The sequence below is a fragment of the Pteropus medius genome, unplaced genomic scaffold (assembly GCF_902729225.1).
Source record: "Pteropus medius unplaced genomic scaffold, Ma_sr-lr_union100, whole genome shotgun sequence".
Classification (NCBI taxonomy): Eukaryota; Metazoa; Chordata; class Mammalia; order Chiroptera; family Pteropodidae; genus Pteropus; species Pteropus medius.
In genome coordinates this window covers 244,200-265,811 of record NW_024348530.1, presented here as the reverse complement: position 1 = coordinate 265,811, position 21,612 = coordinate 244,200, and the positions used below count along the sequence as shown (strand labels likewise).

The 21,612-nt window shown below is 33.5% G+C and overlaps 1 protein-coding gene and 1 pseudogene across 1 annotated transcript in view; one reads left to right on the top strand and one right to left on the bottom strand.

The window, feature by feature from the left end:
• Positions 1–21,612, top strand: part of IL1RAPL2 (interleukin 1 receptor accessory protein like 2) — a 615,492-nt gene that overhangs the window by 429,928 nt on the left and 163,952 nt on the right. The window lies entirely within an intron of this gene.
• LOC120616429 (60S ribosomal protein L12-like) lies at positions 10,628–11,127 on the bottom strand (annotated as a pseudogene).

Sequence of the window (21,612 nt, the reverse complement as noted above, 5' to 3'; positions counted from 1 at the left end):
TCTAAATAAGAATTACATCTTTGTTGTTTTAAGATGATGAGATTTTGATGATAGTTGTTTTTGAATAACCTAGCCTATCCCAATATACTCTTTCCATAGGAATAACCGATATGTCCTCATTTAAGTATATCTTCCTCATAGCTTCATATCTCTCAAACCTTGCTCCTCTGGAGCCAACACTATTTTTGCACAACTACATTAGCACCATTTTATGACTATTCTCAGATTAAAACATTTTGGATTTGTAGGTTTACAGAAATGAGAGCCAGTTTTCTATTCTCTTTAAATGTAGTGAGAATATTAATCACAGATTGAGAGCTGGAAAGAATTTCATGAGTCCAGCAATTCCACTTTAATCAGGTTAGCATTTTCTCATTCTCTATTGTACATGCTTTGCATCAGAAAGGAAAATATTTAACATGAAGGGGAAATACTGAACAGAAGTAGAGAAGAAGAACATGGCAATGATCACAATGCCATGCATTTGAAGACTGCCTCGCCCTATTAAGTTTAATTGCACTTCAGATATCACCTATGAAAAAGGAAAAAGAAAGAGAAAGGATAATAATAGGGGAGGGAACCAAAACCTCTCTTTTATCAAGATAGAAGTATATTTCTCTGAATATAGCAGATCACCTTCGAAAGTGCAAATTTTAGATGTTACTACAGCACTAAAAAAACTTAATAGTCAACTACTTGCAGCTATAATTTAAGCTTAAATGTGCCTTTCCCCTTGCCATGTTCAAAATCACATTATTTCCTTGGTTGAGCTTATTAAATCATGCACAAGCAAAAATGCAATAGAGCCTATAGAAGAGTCTGGAACACAATTAAGAGTTCTATAGAATGTTGGAATTATAACCTTAATAAATGTAAGGAGACTTAGAAATCACGTGGTACAACTCCCTCTCTTACAGGTGAAAAGACTGAGATCTAGAAAGAAGAGACTTAGCTCAGTTCATACACAACTATCTACATTTCCTGGATATATACATATGACTATCAGGGTTTATATCTCTTTAATAAAATCTTAAAAGTATCTCATTAACCAAGTTTCTAAATTCTGTAAGTCAATTTTTCAATCTGGAACATAAGCTAGATCCTCTGTATGTTGATTGATGATAATGATGATGATGGTGATGATAATGATGAGAAACTATTCAAATTAGTTATCATGTAAGAGGTTGATCCTCTATATCAAAGAAACCTAAATATATATTGCCTTAAACAAGACTAAAATGGTTTGAGTTATTTCCCCCTCACATGTTCATCTATATGTAATTAGTCCAGGGCTGATATGGTGAATCCATGTTGTAAAGGAACCAGGCTCCATCTCTCTTGCAACTCTACTAACCACTGTTGCCCTCATCCACAAGGTCAAAGATGATATTCTCATATGATGATTATAATGGGTAATTACTTCATGTGTTACTCCTTGATAACAATTTATTTTTATTTGACTTATTCTTGAAGACCATTGCCTTAATTCAAATGGAATGTTGCTTAGAGTAATTAACATACTAAGCTTATCAGATTTGTCTCTAGAAAAGAGAACACTAAGGAAGGAAATGACAAGACATGTCTACTACTGCTTGGAAAGTTGTATGGTAAAGGAGACTTGGGGATGTCTCATAAGAACTATCTCATAGATGACCACCCACTCTATTTATATATAGGATTAAACCCTTGCTTTTCCCCTAATTTTCTCTTTTTACTGAAGAGGGAATTATCAGAGACTTCTTTAATGATTGGCCCTTAATCAGACTTCAAAATAAGATTTTAAAAAATTTACCTTTATCCCTAGAAATTAAAACATTCCAAGTATGTCTATTTTCAATTTTCCTCCGGAGTGAAGACACAGTCTGCATGGCTGACATTATAATAGGCCATAGGAGCATTTGGCGATACCAGTCTTTCCTTGACCTGCCAAATATTTATCAGGTTCTGGATTTCCCACTGCTCTGGAAGCTTAAACATCTAGAAACAGACAAGAAATGATTTACAAAAAACTTTAGCGTCAGGAAAATAGAAAGTACACCACAAAGATAAGCGGATATGTCAAATCCAGTGAAGCTAAAACTTCTTAGAAAATTGTTTATTTTCCAAGTGAAAATTAAGACTTATGGAATGCTTAAATCTATGTATTATGGCCAGGAAGGTAGTTCATGGATGAAAATTAATTACTTTTCTGTCCTATATCTCTCTAAGGTTAATGACTTTTACATAGTGTCTTAAGTATAGGTATACTTCACTTTAAATCAACCTAACATTTGAAAATCTTCATTGACACAAAAATCAAAATTATTTCTCAGCTCCATAAAAGGATTCAAGAAGGCTTTCTTTGTATACCAAGATTCTCTAGTTCAAGAGTCAGCAAACTATGACCCAAGGACCAAATCTAACCAGCCCCTATTTTTCTAAATAAAGTTTTATTATAATTCGCTTATGCTCACTCATTTAGTTTATGACTTCTTTATGGCCGTTTTCACACTACATTAGTAAAATGGTTGCAATAGAAATTGTATGACTGGCAAAGCATGAATTAGTTACTATCTGGCCTTTTATAGCAAAAGTTTTCTAAACCCTACCCTAATGCACTAAAATGTCATTCAAATTGCATTAACATGAATTAGTTGGGGGTATTAAACAAATTTTGACATGGCTATAGAAAACTGCATATGTACAAAAGTGATAGAGATGGAGTTAGTGGAGTGGATAGAGGTCATGCAGAGCTTTGTGTACTTAGCTAAAAAGTTTAAACTTTATCCTGAAAGTAGTGGGGGACCGTGGAATATTTTATGTATGTATGTATACATTTATGTATTCATTTATGTGTTTGTTAATTATAGTTGACCTACAATATTACTAATAAGGCAGAAGCAACATGATCTTGTGAATGGATGTTAGTAGTAAGAAAAAGGGAGGCCCATGTAATGACATATATTTCTAACTTAGAAAATTATATGCATGGTCATACCATAAGGCAGGGAGGAAAATTTAAGGGAAGTAAGATGGGTTTGGTTTTGTACTCTTGAATATGATATGCTTGTGAGACATCCAAGTGGAAATAATCTTTAAGCAAGTTGAGACATGAGTCTGGAACACAATTAAGAGTTCTGATATGTAGACTTGAAAGTCATCAGATATAACTGGAAATGTAGGCCATGGTTTGGAATAAATCGTTCAAAGAACTTTAGAGAGTAAGAACAGCAGAAGACCAAGGATGGGCACCAGGTGTAATACTAGTGTTTAAACAATTACAAAGGGAGCCCATGAGGAAGAATGGGAAGACTATGAAAGACATTGGAAAGAAGCTGCCAACGGGTAAGGATGGAAAAAAAAAAAAGAATATCATGAAAGCTAAGAGAAAATGAAATTTTAAGAGGGAATGTCACATACTTAACAGAGATCAAATAATGAAATAATATTATGGCAGGAGATTATTCATTGTGTTTATAAGTATGGAGGTCACTGGTTACCTTTGCAAAAGCAGTGACTGAGAAGGAAGGAAAGAAAATGAAACAGTGAATATAAGCTAATCTTTCAAGTAATTTTTTGTAAAAGTCTGAAGAAGTCAATAAATAGCTACATAGATTCTTCAATCAAGGGAGTGTTTCTTGAGTATGAGAAAGACTTGAGTGATTTTATTATCCTGAGGTTAAGCAGTCTACATAAAAGAGGGAGAAGATACAGGAAAGACCTACTGGAGCTGCAGGCAACCAAGCCAAACAAGGTCTGTACATGACAGTTCCATCTTCTAGTCTCTCATGTCACTGTCATGCAGGCTAATCCAAAAAGAGTTAATATTTATACTTTGGATTATAATCAAATGTCTATGCATATGGTTCATAATTCAATGACACTTGCTTTCTCAAAGCTGTCTTTCTTTAGTAGGATCAACTAAGAGGAATATGTTTTAATTTATTTGTTCATCAGGCAGGAGTCAATGCAAAGTCCAGAGGGAGTCTAGATAGCAAATGGGTATGTGAGGTGTTGCATGGTCTCTTTGCTGTCTATAATGGCACTTGAATGCTCAATCAGCTCTATGTTAATGCTGTGCTTAGAGAAATAAAATAGTAATGTTAAGTATATTTGAGAAAAACCTGAGTTCTTTCTTCTCTGTGGCAGATGGTACAATTTTATAAGACTATAGCAGTTTACATTGCTGGTTGTACAGTGGGAAAAATAAGCATTCTATAAAACATGCTAATAGGTACAATTTATTAAAACATTTCTTAACTCTTATAGACATAACAAAATCATTCATTGGCACAGATTTAGAATTGAAGATACAGAAGTAGATGAGGAATCAGTCTAGCATTACTAAGCCTTCTGAATATAAATGCCAAACTTTCAATAGGTCAGTAGGTCAGCAGTATACAATGTGTTCATGTTCTACACACAGATTCCAACAGAAGTCACCTTGAAGATATTCAGAAGCCTTAGCCCAGTCACTTCCTTTGAGGAATTTATATTCTGTTAGGATGCTGAGACATAGTTGTGATAGAACACTTATGGGCAACGCCTACATGCCCTTACTACCTTGTCAGTGTTAGATAGACTTAATGGAGAAAACTACAGAAATGTCCCAGAGTAGTAGATGACAAGAGAGTATTAGCATGAGTAATGTAAACCAGTTATATGACTAATTCTTTTAGAGAAGGCAACTGCCAAAAATTTATTTTTTCAACAAAATTTCAAGTGCCTACTACAGGCAGAGCATTTTATTGATAATGGAGCTGAAGAATGAAAAACCTCACCATCTTTTTTTAGTTGGGCCTGTGTGACATTAGTGGGAAGTTACTTCTAGGAATAATTGCAAAAAAAAAAAAAACCTAAAATTTACTCTGATATTCCTATTGAATATTGCTTGATGGAGCAATTTGTAAAAGGTTGAGTCAGAAAATATTTTTCCCAATACCTATCAAGTCATGTCATTGCCCTCATGCTAAGTGCTGATGGCACTAACACAATGATACATGACACTACAATCTGTTTATATTTTGTCACCTCAACTATGTTGTAGTTATATCAAAGATAGCCTATGTCTTCTGCTTTTCTTTTCCTCTCACAGAGTAGGCACTAGGTACATATTACTGTGATCGAGACTGATTTTTAAAAAAAATGTTAAATATATCACTCTTCAGCCAAAATTGAAGGCATATTTTCCAAACTACACTGATCCATGAGAAGGCATGTACCCACCCTCCCACCACCAATATAACCCTATACTGAAGAAATTTAAAATGCCAGAATATAATAGTTACCCCTCTACTGACCACACTCCTATACTCCACACCGCCATACCTCATCTTTTTTCCATTCTGTGGTAGGACCTAGGACATAGTCAAAAGTGTGGTTTCCATTGCTCTGAAGTTATATGAGCCTTGAAGAGTTCAAGATGTTTCTATTTGTAGGAACATTTTCACTTTCTTTGTACAAAGCTTACTTTATAATCATCTGTAACAGCAGAAAGGCTGTAAGTGCTTTTGACCAGCTTCCATGAACATGCTTATATATGATTGTCTCTCACTGGGAATAAGTCCTGAAACAATCTATTTTTTGAAGAAAGAGTCACATACTATGTTCAAGGTTAAATGATATGTCAAACATAGGGATCGTATAGAGCATGCCTTCTAAGCTTAGTTTCATATTTTAATATTTATACTCATCATTTTTCCTGCAAGTGCCTTTAATTATGCTTTAAATCATTTTAAATCTCAGTGACTAATACCTTTTCTGAAGTTATACAGTCTGCCTCACTGGAATTGAAATATTTACTTTTTAGTTTAACCCTCCAGAATTCTAAATACCAAAGTTAAGGAGACAGAAAAGCCAAGAAAACCATGACGCAAGTGTTACTGGAGCTCAGTGTAGTGTGAGGTGCTTTCAAAGCTGTTGGCCCTTTGAAAATATAACACTAATAATTACAAAGAGAATAGAAGCCAAACTCTAGTCTTAATACTTATGAGGCAAATTCATACTATCACAAGGGTTAACAGAAGACACCAAAAATCTACCAGTGATTTCCAAAGTCTATATAATGGACCTTGCTTTAATGGCTTTCTAGAGCTGTTTGATCAATAAATATTTGCTGAATAAACAAATAAAATTGGTCTGTGTTGCCCTCAAGGTCCATGTTATGGGACTGTGTTGTAATTGAGATACATTTTATGTTGCAGCTTTCTTCTTCTTCAGTAATTATATTCCACTGGATAGAAACTTCAGCTACTGTAGTATCCAGTCATCTCCCCTCAGGAATAATGTTAGAGATATATTCCCATTATATGCCAACTGCCTGACTTTCACTTGCAAGTCTTATAGATGAACTTTCCACTGGAAAAAATCTCCTACTGACTGGTTACATTTACACTTGGCATTTGGGAATATCAGTGTTACAACAGACTAATTTTATTTTCCTCCAACTTTTCATGCCTGACTTGTCATATTAATGATTTTAGTTTCACTTTCAGGCAAAAAAAAAATGCAAATCCTATAGTGCTTTTTCAACACTTAAAATAAATTCACATAAGAAAGACAAAGGTTTAAATGCAACCATGGCTAAAACTTTTAAAAATATCTTAAACATAAACGAAAAAGAGAACTAAACACATGCATTTTTTTTTTTACTTCTCCAGAGAAATATTACCAAACTGTCCTCCATTATGGCATCCAGTAATTTGTATTTAATAATCACTGAAATAGCAGGCTGAGTATAAATAATAATAACAACATATTTGCTATGGTTACTTCTACTATTTTTACTACTATTACTAATAAGCATTGAGACTTTACTATGAACCAGATACTAAACTAGTTGTTTTAATTACCACACTTATTCTTCACAATAAATTTATATAATAGATATAATATTCCACATAACAGATAAGGAACTAAGACTCAAAGAGGAACATTAATTGTTCAAGATCACATAAGTATGAAGATGTGAAAGCCAATGCTCAATGTTGATTCTATCTAGCACCAATCTATGTTATTACCCATTAGTCCATCCATATTGCCTCAGAACATTAATAGGTTGGTAAAAATGCTGCAAATAAAAATATTGAACACCTTTCCTAAGCCCAAGATAAATAATTTGGAATAGTTGTATTGTTGGTAGATATTGATAGGTAAGAGACCAAGATAATCCTTAAAGCTCAGGTCTTATTCTTTTGCCTTAGCATGCACACTGAAGAATAGGGTGCATGTTGCTCCTTTGCACACGCTCGCGCTCTCTCTCTCTCTCTCTATCTCAACTATTGTAACACAGACTGCTTTTACTACTTATTTACTGCAAGTTAATTGTTCAGATAAAACTTTCATTACACTCCACTCAATACATATGTGTTGGTGGATAAATCTATGCTGTTTTTAACGCTATTCGATGAAGCATGGATAGCAAATCATCCTATGTTCTTTCCTGCCCCAAGTCTCATATTTCTATCCAGTGATAGGCTAAAATAAGCCAAAATGGAGATCTTTTAAATAGGCAGGTTCAGTTATATAGAGAGATATAGACTTGGAGAAAAATATTCCTAGGCGATGTTTATGCCTTGATGCTGGCAAGAAATGGAAGGCTAAGAACTAATGTTAAATGAATCTCATATATTTTTTGACATATTCTAGCAAAGGCTATTTCTCTTGTGTCTACCAGCTGAATAACTATACAGTTGTCAATGATATGTATCCCCCATTTTCCCTTACAGAGTGCCTAAGGCAATCAATTTGAATCACCCACTCTAGGGACAGCTGGGGATTCTGCTAATGCAGGACCTTTGACAACGATAGCAGAATAGCAAGAATTCTGAAAGAGAAGAGCCAGCATCAGACAGATTTCATAATATAAGTACCTAAAGATTACAAGACAGGACAAGCAAACAATTCATCAATCCAAAAAATTACCAAACCAAAACTTTGAGGCTCTTCCAGGAAAGGCTGATCAGTGAATGAAGCAGTGAAGTATCCCTAGGATAACTTTTAAAAGGAGAGGCTTTGGCAGACTTTTTGATTGATTTAGAATGAATTCTGCTAGGGTTCATGAGGCCAATTTTGTTCAACTTAAAGTATTTTATGGAAATTTCAAATTAAATTCAGAAAATATCTTAAATTTTCATGCTGCTAAGTAGGAGAGAGAAGGGTAACATAATTTAAAAGGGAGAAGGCGGGGGAGAGAGATAATCCTAAATCATTTACAATTTGTTTAGAAACACATTTTGAGATTTTTTTTTCCTTCTGTGGACTCAACTTAGTTTTTGTTCAGACTAATGTCTAAAGAAGTTGAAAGTCCCTGAAGACATACCAGCTGGCAGAGGATAGAGAACCTAGGGGCAAGGGCTTGCCCTAGAATCTGGGATATATCAGATGAACTACAAAAGGGATTGACTGCACCAAATTAATCTGGGCTTTAGTATACTGCCCTGTTCATGAAATTTCTCTTTCCACCACTAAAAAGTAACATTAAAATTTTAATTTGTTTCTGTACCTTAAAAATAATGTTGACAACTATTTATTTGCTGATTATAAAATTACAAATATTCATTACTGAAAAATGTGAAAGTATAGGAATGATAATGAAGAAAATAATCACCTACAATCCTACCATTCAAAGATAATGGCTGTTAATATTTTAGTGTATTTCTGGCCAGTTTTCATAGATAATTATAAATATATAGAGATTATAAACTTTAGATCAAGCTATATTTAATTTCTTATCACTTTTTATTTAATATTTTATTAGGAACATTCTTCACAAGCAAACTGGATTATGTTTTATGATTTTTTTACCACATGGTTATACGATAATTTATTTAATCACTCCACTCTTCCAGGATATGTAGGTTGTTTCTACGTTTTTTACTAACGTAATGTATATTATTGTAAATACTTTTTAAACTATATCTCAGCTTATTTCCTTGATATAAGATCCTAGACATGGAGATTATTATACTAAAAAGAATACATATCTTTGAAGCTCTTGATAATAGAGTTAAAATGGTTTCCAGAAAGATTGCATAAATTTACAACCATACTGGAAATATATATGTGTCTCCATCTTGCCACACCCTCTAAGGTCTAGAACACAACACCATGCATGAATATTTTAGGTAGGAATATAGCATGTCAATTACTAATGGTTGCATTACTTTTATTTGAGTTAATATTTAGACTTATAGGCTATTTGTATTTTTCTTGAGTTATTTATTCACGTACTTTAACAATTTTCACTTGGCTTTTAATTTTTTGTCATTGATTTATACTATTTATGTATATATCAGGGATATAGACCATTTATTTACCATATTTGTAGCAAATTTTATCCCAGTTTCCATGAGGAATAATTTACATATAATAAAATCAACCAATTTTAGATATACAGTTTAAAGAATTTTGGTAATGGTAAGTTGTGTAACCATCACAACAATCAAGATGTACAATATTTCCATCACCCCTCAAAATTTCTGTTACTATTTACAGTCAATTTACAGTCAATTCTCCCATCTAGCCTCAGGCAACCAATTATCTGTTTTATAGCATTACAGTTTTGCCTTTTCTAGAATTTCATAAAAATGAGGGTATAAAGTTTATAGTACTTTGTGCCTCACACTTTTCATTTAGCATAGTTCTTTTTAGCTCATCCAATGTTTTGATATGTTTCTACCACTAATTTTTTTTTCCTTGTGGTTATGGCCATATATTTCCTACATTTTTTTTACTGCTGTTGATGGTGAATTTTATGTTATTAAGTGCTAGAGTTACTTGTTTTCTTTTAAAGATTGTTGGATTTTGTTCCAGGGGGCAGTTGTTACTTGAAATCAGTTTTATCCTTTTGAGAATTGTTCTTGTTTTAGGTTAGGTCCAGAGAAGCCTTTAGTATAAGGCTAATTTGTCCCCAAGACATAGGCAATAACCTTCTGGGGACTCTATCTAATATATGAGAAGATCTTTCCACTCTGGCTTGTGGGAACATAAGCCAGCCTGGTTTATGCGGAGAGGATTTTTCTGCCTACATTATTCCTGTGGTGGGTTACTTTCTTGGCTTCAGAAATTTACTCCTGTGCATTTCACAAGCCTGTGCTCAGCCACAGACTTGAGAGTACCCCTCTAAAAACTTTCAGAGTTCTCTTTCTCTATGTGCGCAGCTCTATCCTCTCTAGTATTTAAACCACAAATTATAGATGTCCTGATCTTCTCAAACTCCAAATTCTGTCTCCTTAACTCAAAGATACTACTGGCCTCTGTTGGGTTTTCCTTTCCCTGTGTTGCAGGCTGTTAACTCTCCAAACGGAAAGTTGGTACAGTCACAAAGCTCATCTTATTTTATTCCTTCTCACAGAGATCACTGCCCAAGTCTGTTTCTTGTCTAATGTCTAAAAACTATCAATTCATATATTTTGTCCAGACATCTCTTTATCTAAGGTAGGTTAAATCTTGCCTTGTTACTTTATCTTGGACAACAGTGGTAGTCCTGTATTTCCTCCTGTATTAATTTTGTGAAAGTATATTTTTCTATACATTTTCCCCATTTTATTTGTTTTCAAATGTACTGACTTAAGCTTGTTGATAATTTTTAATATTTATTTTTTTGGTTGTCAAATGATCTTTAATTGAAATATTTTCCTCTGTAATCTTAACTAGCTGGATGTTCCACTGCACCACTGTTTTTATCATCTATGATGTCATAAGGGTGATGGCCACCAACACTGAAGCCCACAAACTGGGCAGTCTCCAGGATCCTTTTAATGGTTCCAGAGAGATCTCTAGCTAAAGATCAGTGCTGCATCTGTTGGGCAAGTTGACAATCTCATCAAAAGTGATATTTCCACTGTGCTTAATGTTTTTGTTTTCTTTGCTTCTTTCTGCTTCTTGGCGTTTCTTTGAAGGCTTTGATGATCAGGGCAGAGGCAGGGTACTAGCTCAATCTGGGTCTGTCTGTTCTAAATGGGCAGTTTCACTGTAATACTCAGACCTTTCCAATCACAGGTTGTTTTGGCGATGTCATCACCAACACTTTAGACACAGACCAAGGGGGTCGATCTTGGGGGTCAGGGCAGATATGGAACGGATTTCCCCACCAGTGCACCTCAGTTATATGACTTAGTTTTTATTGGAGTGAAACTTTGGCTGCATGATGGAGACGGCTGGTGTCAGATAAACCCAGATTCGGCATGACCGAAGAAAGTTGCAACTTTGCCTCCTCCAAGCCAAAAGCCAGAAAAAAAAGCGAATTTATATGTTTTAATGCTTACTTTATCTGTAACTGGATCTCTTTTCTTATTTATAATATATATGTGTATATATATATTTATATTTATTTGTGCCCTTTCTATTTTTCTTGCTTAATCTTTCCAAAACTCTATATAGTTAGTTTGACTGTTCAATAAGCCAACTTGTGCTTTTGTCAACTCTTTTTATTTGTTTCTTTTCTATTTACTTGATCTATTATCTTTACTATCTTTCTACTATTATTACTTCATTCTATTATAATTACTATTATCCTTCTTTCTTCTATTTGAGTTTATTTTGTCATTCCTTTTCTATTTATTTTTTAATTGGACATGTGCCTTATTAATTTTCTGTCTATTTTTTTTGTAGTATAACCATTTAAGACTATGAATTTGTCTTGGAACATGTCTTTCACTGCATTACACATATTTGGATATGCTGTTTCATTATCACCAAGTTTTAAGTAATTTTTAAATTCCATTATGATTTCACCTCTGACAGTGAAAATATTTTTTTTAACTTGCACATATATGAGGTGTTATTACTGTTTATTCTTTTTGTTAGTTATTCTTTATTTGTATATTTTAATTTATTTTATTTTTTATTATTAACATCTAAATTGTATTGTGAATAGAGAATATTATTTGTGAATGGTACGTATTCTTCCAAATTTATTAAGACTTGCTTTATGGACTGGCACATGATCAATATTTTTGTAAAATGTGAGCTCGTGAACAATTTACTTTGTCTAATCACAGAATGGGATTTCTTTTACAGTTGATTATTTTAATGAGTGTGAAATATATTAAACCTTTCTTTTTTTGTTTCCCATTGATTTTATGCTCATAAAGTTACACCTTTTACTATAATTTGATAAATATTCACCTATATTTTTTCTATTTTTCTGTGTGTTCCTATCTTCCCTTAGCATTTTCAACCCACTCGGAATTTATTTCAGTATAAAGTATAGTGTTAGACTCTAACTTTTTAGTTCTATATATTTAAATGACATAATCCCGTAACCATTAATAAAATGACTTTTATGACTGTATCTTACTGATTTATCACCTTTAACATAAATCAATTCTTGAATATGCTTTGGTAGGTCTCTGGGTAATCTATTCTGATCTACTGATACTTTTCTTATTAATACTACACTATTTTGTTTATTTTACCTTGACAGTTCATTTTACCATCTGATAGGACAAGCTCTGTCTTATTCTTTTAAAATATGATATGAACTATTTGTTTAAATTTATATCTATAGATGAAATATAAAATGACTGTCAAGAAAAAAATCATGCTGAGATAGATTAATTAGGTACAATTAGTTTAACAAATCTCAATCTCATCATGTTACTTCTTTGTCATTATATTACCATAACAATAGCACAGTTTTTCATTACTAAAAACTGCAAATTATGTTTCAGATTTATATTTTCCTCTCCATTTCCCCTTGAACCAGCTTAATTCCCCATTATCTACAAATTTCTCAGGATGTGTTCAGTTGGAACGCTGATGTAGATAAAAGTTTATTGATAAAAATATTTTTCCACCAAATAAATTTGTGAGCATCTGGGTTAAATGATATTAAAAAGGCATTTTACCACTGGGATTTCTCTGAATCTTTGATTCTGATGTAATTATTCCAATGAGTACATTATTGAGACTATCCAATACAGAAATATAGTAAATGGCATGACCTAAATCTCTTAGCCTGACAGAGTCCTCTGTAATCACAACCCAATCTCATAGAATCGCTATGAAGAATAAGTGAGTTAAAACTTATAAAATACTTAGAACAGTGCCTGATACATGGTGAGTAGTCAATACATGTGAGTTTTTTTAATCACTTAATTCTTTCTTCTGCCTATAATGCCTTTCTCCCCATATCCAAATATGTCAAAGACTTAACTGCAATAAAATCTCCTCTTTGAAGTATTTTCTGACTCCCCCAATCCCTTCTCCTTTGCCATCACCAGAGATACAATCTCTCTTTTTTTTAAAGATTATGTCAAATAAGCCTTTTCAATTTGTCATTTTTACAACCAAAACACATCCTTACATATTTCCAAATTTCCCTGTGGGGACTCTACTGCTCATGGTCGAGAACCACTGAGAGAAGAATTAAGTGAGTATTCAATAAATACATACTCCTTGATTGTTTCCCAAAACAGATATGAAAATTTATAATGAGCATTCAATGATTTACCTTTCAAGTATCTCTTTATCAAAATAAAGTAGAACCAATAAATCTGCTTTCAAGTCTACACAACTTTGATTCTTCTCTTGAAGAGTATGGATCAAACCACCTAAGTACTAAATAATTAATATTCTATTTCCAACAAGACATATTTTTCCATATCTCTCTGACAAATGGTGATCAATGAAAAGTATACGTGCTCCCATGAATTGTGTGCCAAGGCTAATACTAAATTGTCAAGTAAGGTGTAAAGCACAGCTTCATGACAGATATATAAAGCACATTATTATTGGGAGTTAGCATTGGGCCATTGAACTAATGAACAAAATAAAATTCTCCCAAAACTGAGTTGGTGAACATGGATATTGAGTCTAATGGGCCTGAGTTTGAATCCTGGTTCCATTATTTACTAGCTTACGAGCTCTGTGGCCTTGGACCAACTTCCTCACCTGTAAAATAGATGTAATAATATCAGACTCACAGTACTGTTACACAGGGTTTGCTCTGTGGAGAGATGAGTGAGACACTCAACTTGGATGCAAAATTTAGGGGACACCAAAAAGCTAAGTAATTGAGGTATATAATATTTAATACAATCTTTTAAAATCAAAATTAATGCAAAAATTCATAATGAACAAAATATCAACTTTTAAATAAAGGCAAAATCCAGTTCTGTACTTGGATGACTAGACCTCACTCACCTCTCCCTAATACTGGCCTTGGTTGTTCGGGAAGCTAAATGAGATAATGGGCATAGAGTCATGTCTTTGGTATAGTCTCTGACTTGAATAGTCTATTATAAACTGTAAAATTGAGGAAACAACCTTTTGTTTTGCAAAAAGCAACAACTCAAAGTGAATAATGTTTAAATACAAAGAAACCTAACATATTTTCTACTTTGTTTTTAATTTCTAATTGTAAAAGCAGCATGTAAGTATAGGTAAAGGTTAGCATCCCCTAAAACCAGAAGTACTTCTAAGCACTTACATACATATGTATGTAACAATAGAAAATATATAGTATTTTTGTTTCTTATTTTTTTATGAAATTGACATTCTCCTGTACAAATATATTTGCTTTTGCTTCATTCAACACTATCTTATCAGTACCTCATCCTTGTAAAATACTGCATATTGTTCCATAATATAAATATACTGCAGTTTGCTCATTTAGTCTCCCTATTAACATTTATTTAAGGTTCCCAATCAATCATTATTACAAACAGCACTACAGTGAACATTCTTATACTCTCACATAGGTTATCCTAATTTAGATACTGAGAAGTAGAAGTGGTAGATCATGTTTATTTGTGCTTCATTTTTTAAATTTATTTAATTTTTATTAAATAATTTTTATTTAATTTATTGAGGTAACATTAATTAATACAATTATATAATTTTCAGGTGTACATTATAATTAGGCATCTGTATATTCTATTGTGTGTTTACCGCCCAAAGTCCCGTTTCCTTCAGCTACCATATATTTGATCCCCTTTATGCGCTTCATGATCCCACTACCCTCCTATATATGAACAGTACCTACCCCCTTCCTCTCCCATTCCCTACCCTATGGTAATTATTAGTCTATAGTCCAATTCCATGAGTCTCTATTTGTATGTCCTGTTCATTTGTTGCTTTTAGGTTTATATACCACATATAAGTGATATCATGTGATTTTCAACTTGTTCTGTCTGGCTTATTTCACTTAATATGATTATTTCAAGGTCCATCCATGTTGTTGTAAATGGCAGTATTTCATCTCTTCTTATGCTGAGTAATATTCCATTCTATACATGTAGCACAGCTTCTTTAGCCAATCATCTATCATAGGACACTTCAGTTGCGTCCATGCCCTGGCCACTGTGAATAGTGCTGCTATGAACATAACTGTGCAAATATCTTTATGGATATGAGTTTTCAAGTCTTTGGGGTAAATACCCAGTAGAGAGATTACTGGATCATATGGTAGATCAATTCTTAGCTTTCTGAGGAACTTCCATACCGTTTTGCATAGTGGCTGTACCAATTTGCAGTCCCACCATTAGTGTGTGAGGGTTCCTATTTCTCCATATCGTCTCCAACATTTGTTATTACTTGTCCTGTTCATTATAGTTATTCTAACAGGCGTGAGATGATAGCTCATTGTGGTTTTAATTTGTATTTCCCTAATAGCTCGCGATGTTGAGCATCTTTTCAAATATTTGTTGGCCATTTGTATTTCCTCTACAGAGAAGTCTCTGTTGAGGAACCTCTGCCCATTTTTTGATTGGATCATTTATTTTTTGTTGTTATTGAGTTATATGAGTTCTTTGTATATTTTGGTAATTAGGCCCTTATCGGAGGCATTGCTTGCAAATATATTTTCCCATTCAGATGGTTGTCTCTTTACCTTGTTGATGGTTTCTTTTGCTGAGCAGAAGCTTAGTAGTTTGACGTAGTCCCATTCATTTATTTTAGCTTTTACTTCTCTTATCTTTGAGGTCAAATTTATAAAATCCTCTTTAAGTCCAAGGTCCTTAAGTTTAATTCCTATGTTTTCTTCTATACTTTTTATTATTTCACGTCTTATAATCAGGTCCTTAATCCATTTAGGGTTAATTTTGGTGTGTAGTGATAGACAACATTCTAGTTTCATTCTTTTGCAGGTGGCTTTCCAGTTTTCCCAGCACCATTTATTGAAGAGGCTTTCCTTTCTCCACTGTATGTTTTGTTTTTGTTGTTGTTGTTGTAAATTATTTCCCATATAAATATGGGTTGCCTTCTGGACTCTCGATTTTGTTCCACTGGTCTCTGTGTCTGTTTTTCTGCCAAGACCATACTGTTTTGATTACTGTCAATTTGTAGTGTAATTTTAAGTTGGGCAGAGTGATGCCTCCAGTATCATTCTTTTTCTCAGGATGGCTTTGATGATTCAGAGTCTTTTGTGCTTCCATACAAATCTGATGTTTTTTTGTTCTATTTCCTTAAAAAATGCAAATGGGATTTTGATGGGGATTACATTAAATCTCTATAATGCTTTAGGTAATATGGTCATTTTCACTATGTTGATTCTTCGAATCCAAGAACATGGAATATCTTTCCATTTCTTTGTATATTCTTCGATTTCTTTTAATCGGGTCTTATAGTTTTAATCATATAGATCCTTTACATTTTTTTGTTAAATTTATTCCTAGGTATTTTATCATTTTTGGTTCAGGCAAAAGGAATTATTTTTTCTGCTTCTTTTACTGGCACTTCATTATTAGAGTATAGGAACACTATGAATTTTTGAACATTGATTTTGTATTCAGAGACTTTACTGTATTTGCTTCTTGTTTCTAGTAGTGTTCTGTGGAGTCTTTAGAATTTTCTATATAGAGAATCATGTCATCCAAAAATAGTGACAGTTTGACATCTTCGTTGCCTATTTTGATGCCATTTATATCTTTCTCTTGCCTGAGTGCACTTTCTAGGAGAGCCAATGTTATATTGAATAACAGTGGAAATAGTGGACAGCCTTGCCTTGTTCCTTATCTTAGAGGAAAGGTTTTTAGTTTTTCAACATTCAGTATAATGTTGACTGAGAGTTTGTAACATATGGCCTTTATTATGTTAAGGTACTTTCTTTCTATACCAATTTTGTTAAGTGTTTTCATCATAAATTGATACTATATCTTGTCAAAGGCTTTTTCTGCATCTATTGATATGATCATATGATTCTAATTTTTAATTTGTTTACGTGGTGTATCACATTAGTCGATTTGCTTATGTTGAACCATACCTGTGCCCATGGGATGAAGCCCACTTGATCACGGTGTACAATTTTTTTAAATATGTTACTGTATTCAGTTCGCTAGTATCTTATTTAGGGTTTTTGCATCTGTGTTCATGAGAGATATAGGTATATAGGTCTGTAGTTTTCCTTTTTGTGTGTTACCTTTACCAGGCTTTGGTATCACAGTAATATTGTCCTCATACAATGAATTGGGAAGTATTCCCTCCTCTTCGATTTTTTTGGAAGATTTTGAGGAGACTAGGTATTAAATTTTCTTTGAATGCTTAGTAGAATTCACTGGTGAAGCCTTCTGGTCCTGGATTTTGACTTTTTGGTAAGTTTCTGATGATTGTTTCAATTTCCATACTGCTGATCGGTCTATTTAGATTTTCCAGTTCTTCTTGATTCAGTCTAAGAAGATTGTGTTTTTCTAAGTACTAGTCCATTTCTTCTAGGTTATTAAATTTGATGATATACACTTTTTTCATAGTATTCTTGTATGATTGTTTGTATTTCTGAGATAGACATAATTTCCCCTCTTTCATCACTGATTTTATTTGTGTCCTTTAGTTTTTTCTTTAGTGAGTTAGCCAAGGGTTTGCTAATTTTATTAACATTCTCAAAGAACCAGTTCTTTGTTACATTTATTTTTTCTATTGATTTGTTTTCCAATTTCATTAATTTCTGCTCTAATTTTAATTATTTATTTCCTTCTGCTGACTTTAGGCTTCATTTGTTCTTTCTTTTCTATTTTTTTTTAAAGATGAAATGTCAAGTTGTTTATTTGGGCTCGTTCTTGTTTTTGGAGGTAGAAAGGTAATGATATGAACTTTCCTCTTATGACCGCTTTCACCGTGTCCCAAAAGATATGTTGATATGTTATAGAATCATTATCATTCTTTTTTATGTATCTCTTAATGTTTCTTTTTTATTTCTTCCGTAACCCAGTTATTTTTCAGTAGCATGTTGTTTAATCTCCATATATTTGTGGTTCTTCCCAATTTTTTCCTCTTTTCTTTTTTCTTTTTTCTTTTTTTTCTTTTTGCAGTTGATCTCTAGTTTCAAAACATTATGATCAGAATATAGGCTTGATATGATTTCAACCCTCTTATATTTGTTGAGGCTATCTCTCTGTCCCAGTATGTGGTCGATTCTTGAGAATGTTCCATATGCCCTAGAGAAGAATGTATAAACAGCTGTTTTGGGATGGAAGGCTCTGTATATGTCAGTTATGTCCAGTTGGTCTAATGTATCATTTAAGGATGTTATTTTCTTACTGATTTTCTGTTTGGATGATCTTTCCATAACCAACAGTGGGGTATTTAGGTCCCCTACTAGTATAGTATTTTGGTCTGTTTCTCCCTTTAGTTCTGTTAAGTATTACTTTACATATTTTGGGGCTGCCTGATTGGAAGTATAGATATTAATATGTGTTATGTCTTCTTGGTGTATGATTCCCTTTATCATTATGAAATATCCTTCAGTATCATTCTTCACTTTATTTAATTTTGAAGTCTATTTCATCTGATATTAATACCACTGCTCACGCTTTTTTCTAAATACCATTTGCTTGAAATATCATTTTCCACTCTTTCACTTTGAGTCTATATTTGTCTTTGGAAATGAGATGTGTCTCCTGGAGGCAGCATATGGTTGGGTTTTGTTTTTTAATCTATTCTGCAACTCCATGCCTTTTTATTGGTGAAATCATTCCATTTACATTTAGGGTGATTATTAAATTAGAGGTCTTCTTATAGCCATTTTTTCTTTTGCTTTCTGGTAGCTCGGTGTTTCCATTGCTTCTTCGTCCTTGTGTTTCTGTTTTCTTTTTCATTTGGCTTTTGTGGGTTTTCCCTCTGGTTCTACTTGTTTTCTGTTATATACTTCAGTTCTGAATCTTTGGTGTGCGGTTACCATTACAAATATATAAAGGATAGTTTTGTATACACACACTCACAGTCATCCATTTTCTTCTGTGTGTGCCTTATCTCGATTTCCTTTTGCAAACGTGGATCTTTGAATCCTTCCCTTTTCAGTCATTGTTCTCAATTGTCCCCATGTATACTGAACGTTCCTTCCTACCTTGCTATAGCAATTATCTTATTATTATTTAAGCTTATAATGCCCTGTTCTTAGTAAGGGTTGCACTCCTCTGCTTCTGTTTGCCTGATAGTCACTTTACTCCTAATTACGTATTTTTTTTTGTCATTTTGTTTTATGTGTTCTGACCCTTTTCAGTATTTCCTGTAGTGCAAGTCTCGTAGTGGAGAATTCCCTCAATTTTGTATGTTGAAAAGGTCTTAATTTCTCCTTCATATCTAAAGGACAGATTAGCTTGATACATTATTCTAGACTGGTAGTTCCTTTCACTTAATAGTTTGATTCCATTCCTTTCTGGCTTGTAAAGTTTGCACTGAGAAGTCCAATGATAATCGAATGGGTTTTCCTTTATAAATTACCATCTTCTTCTTCCTGGCTGCCCTGACAATTCTGTCCTTGTCATTGATTTTTGATAATTTTAATACAATGTGTCTTGGCGAAGTCCCTTTTGGGTTGAGATAATTGAGTGTTCTATTGATTTCTTGAATTCCAAGCTCCAGCTCATTCCTTAGATTTGGGAAATTCTCATCCACTATTTGACTGAAAATACTTTCTAGTCCCTGCTCCTTTTCCTCTCCTTCAGTAATTCCCATTATTCTAATGTTTCCTCTCCTGATAGTATTAGCTAGTTCTTGAGTTTCTCTTTCATTGTTTTTCATTCTTAGGTTTCTTTCTTCTTTCTTCTGATTTATTTCTTGATTTCTGTTTTTGATATCACTGATCCTTTCCTCCATTTGGTCAACTCTGTTTCCCAAGCTTGCTATTTCATTTTTCAACTCTTGCAATGTGTTCTTCACCTCCAGAAGTTCTCTTTGGTTCTTTTTTGGAGTTTCAACCTCCTTGCTCTACTCATCTAGGTGTTTTTTCTCAATTCCTGAAATCGTTGATATGATTCGTTTTGGAATTCACTGAATGTTTTCAGAAGTAGCATCCTGAATTTTCTGTCATTCAAGTCGCATATTTCTATGTCTTTAAGCTTATTTTCTGGAGATTTTTCTCTTTCTTTCTGACCTGGCTTGACACATTGGTTGTTCATGGTGTTTAATGGACTTTTTCTCTGCCTGGGCATTAATGGAAGTGTATTCTACTGTTTTTCCAGAAAGAAAATTTATTATATAAAGGTTTCTCTTTATCCTGCTGCAAAGAAGGCACTTTTCTTTTGGTTTCTAGTAGGTGGCGTCTAAGCCTCTTGGATCTCTGCTTTATATAAAGCCTTTAAAATGCTTTTTTATTTTCTTATAGATATTTAATCAGTCTTGCTATCATCAGTTTCAGTCCCTGTCAGTGTCAGTGATGGTCTTGGCAGCATTTGCTCAGATTCTCCTGTGACTCTGCGATGTTTGGTCGTAGAGGGTATCAGGGGAGGGGCCTTCTGGGTTGAGAGTTGGGGGAGGTGTCTCAGCCTCAGTTTTGTAACCAGGGCCGGTAAAAATCAACTGTTGTTTCCCTGCGATCCCATCCCGCTTCTTCGCTTTCTTCCCTGATGACTGGGCACTGCCACCGGCTATGTGGAACTCATAGCACTTCCAGTTAGGGCTGTTCAGGGACGCCGCCACACCTTTTCCCCTACCCCTCCTCCTGCAGGGAGCTCCGGAGGCTGCGATAGGCAGCTTCTTTATTTCTCCCAGTCCACTACCCAACACCCAGTGTTCTGACCTGTGGTAGCTCTTATGCACAGATCCCACACTCAGATGTGCTGGTGTGCAGTTTGGTTGTTTTTAGTTCAGTTTTCGATGTTCAGCTTATTCTTGTTTCAAGGGGAAAGATCCGCCATGTTTTCCAACTCTAGAATTGGTAGATCTTATGATATCATCAAACTAATTCATTATTTGTCAATGTGATAGTTTAAAAGTGGTATCTCATTGTTGTTCTTTTTGCTTCTTTCATGTGTTTATTGGACATTTTTATTTCCTATCTTGTGACCTTTTCATATTTTCTGCCCATTTTACTGTTGGAGAGTTTATTCTTTTCTAATTTAATTTCAGGAGCTCTTTATATATTCTGGATATTAATATCTTGTCTTGTGTATTGTAAATAATTCAGATAATTAGACCTAGACCACTGCTTTTTGTTTAAACTTGTTTAGAGTATCTGATGAAGTTCAATTTAACAATAATTTCATTAAAGTATTTTCTTTACATTGTTTTTTTAAGATTCTTCCCCACCAAAAAATCATACAATATCTTATTTTTTTATATTGACTTCTATTTTATATAATGATATTTTATGGCTCATTTAAAAATATCATATAATGATATTTTTGGCTTTTGTAATAGTATGTGATGAATTGCTTGTTTTCTTTTTTTTCTTTTAGAAGAAATGGCCAGTTTTTT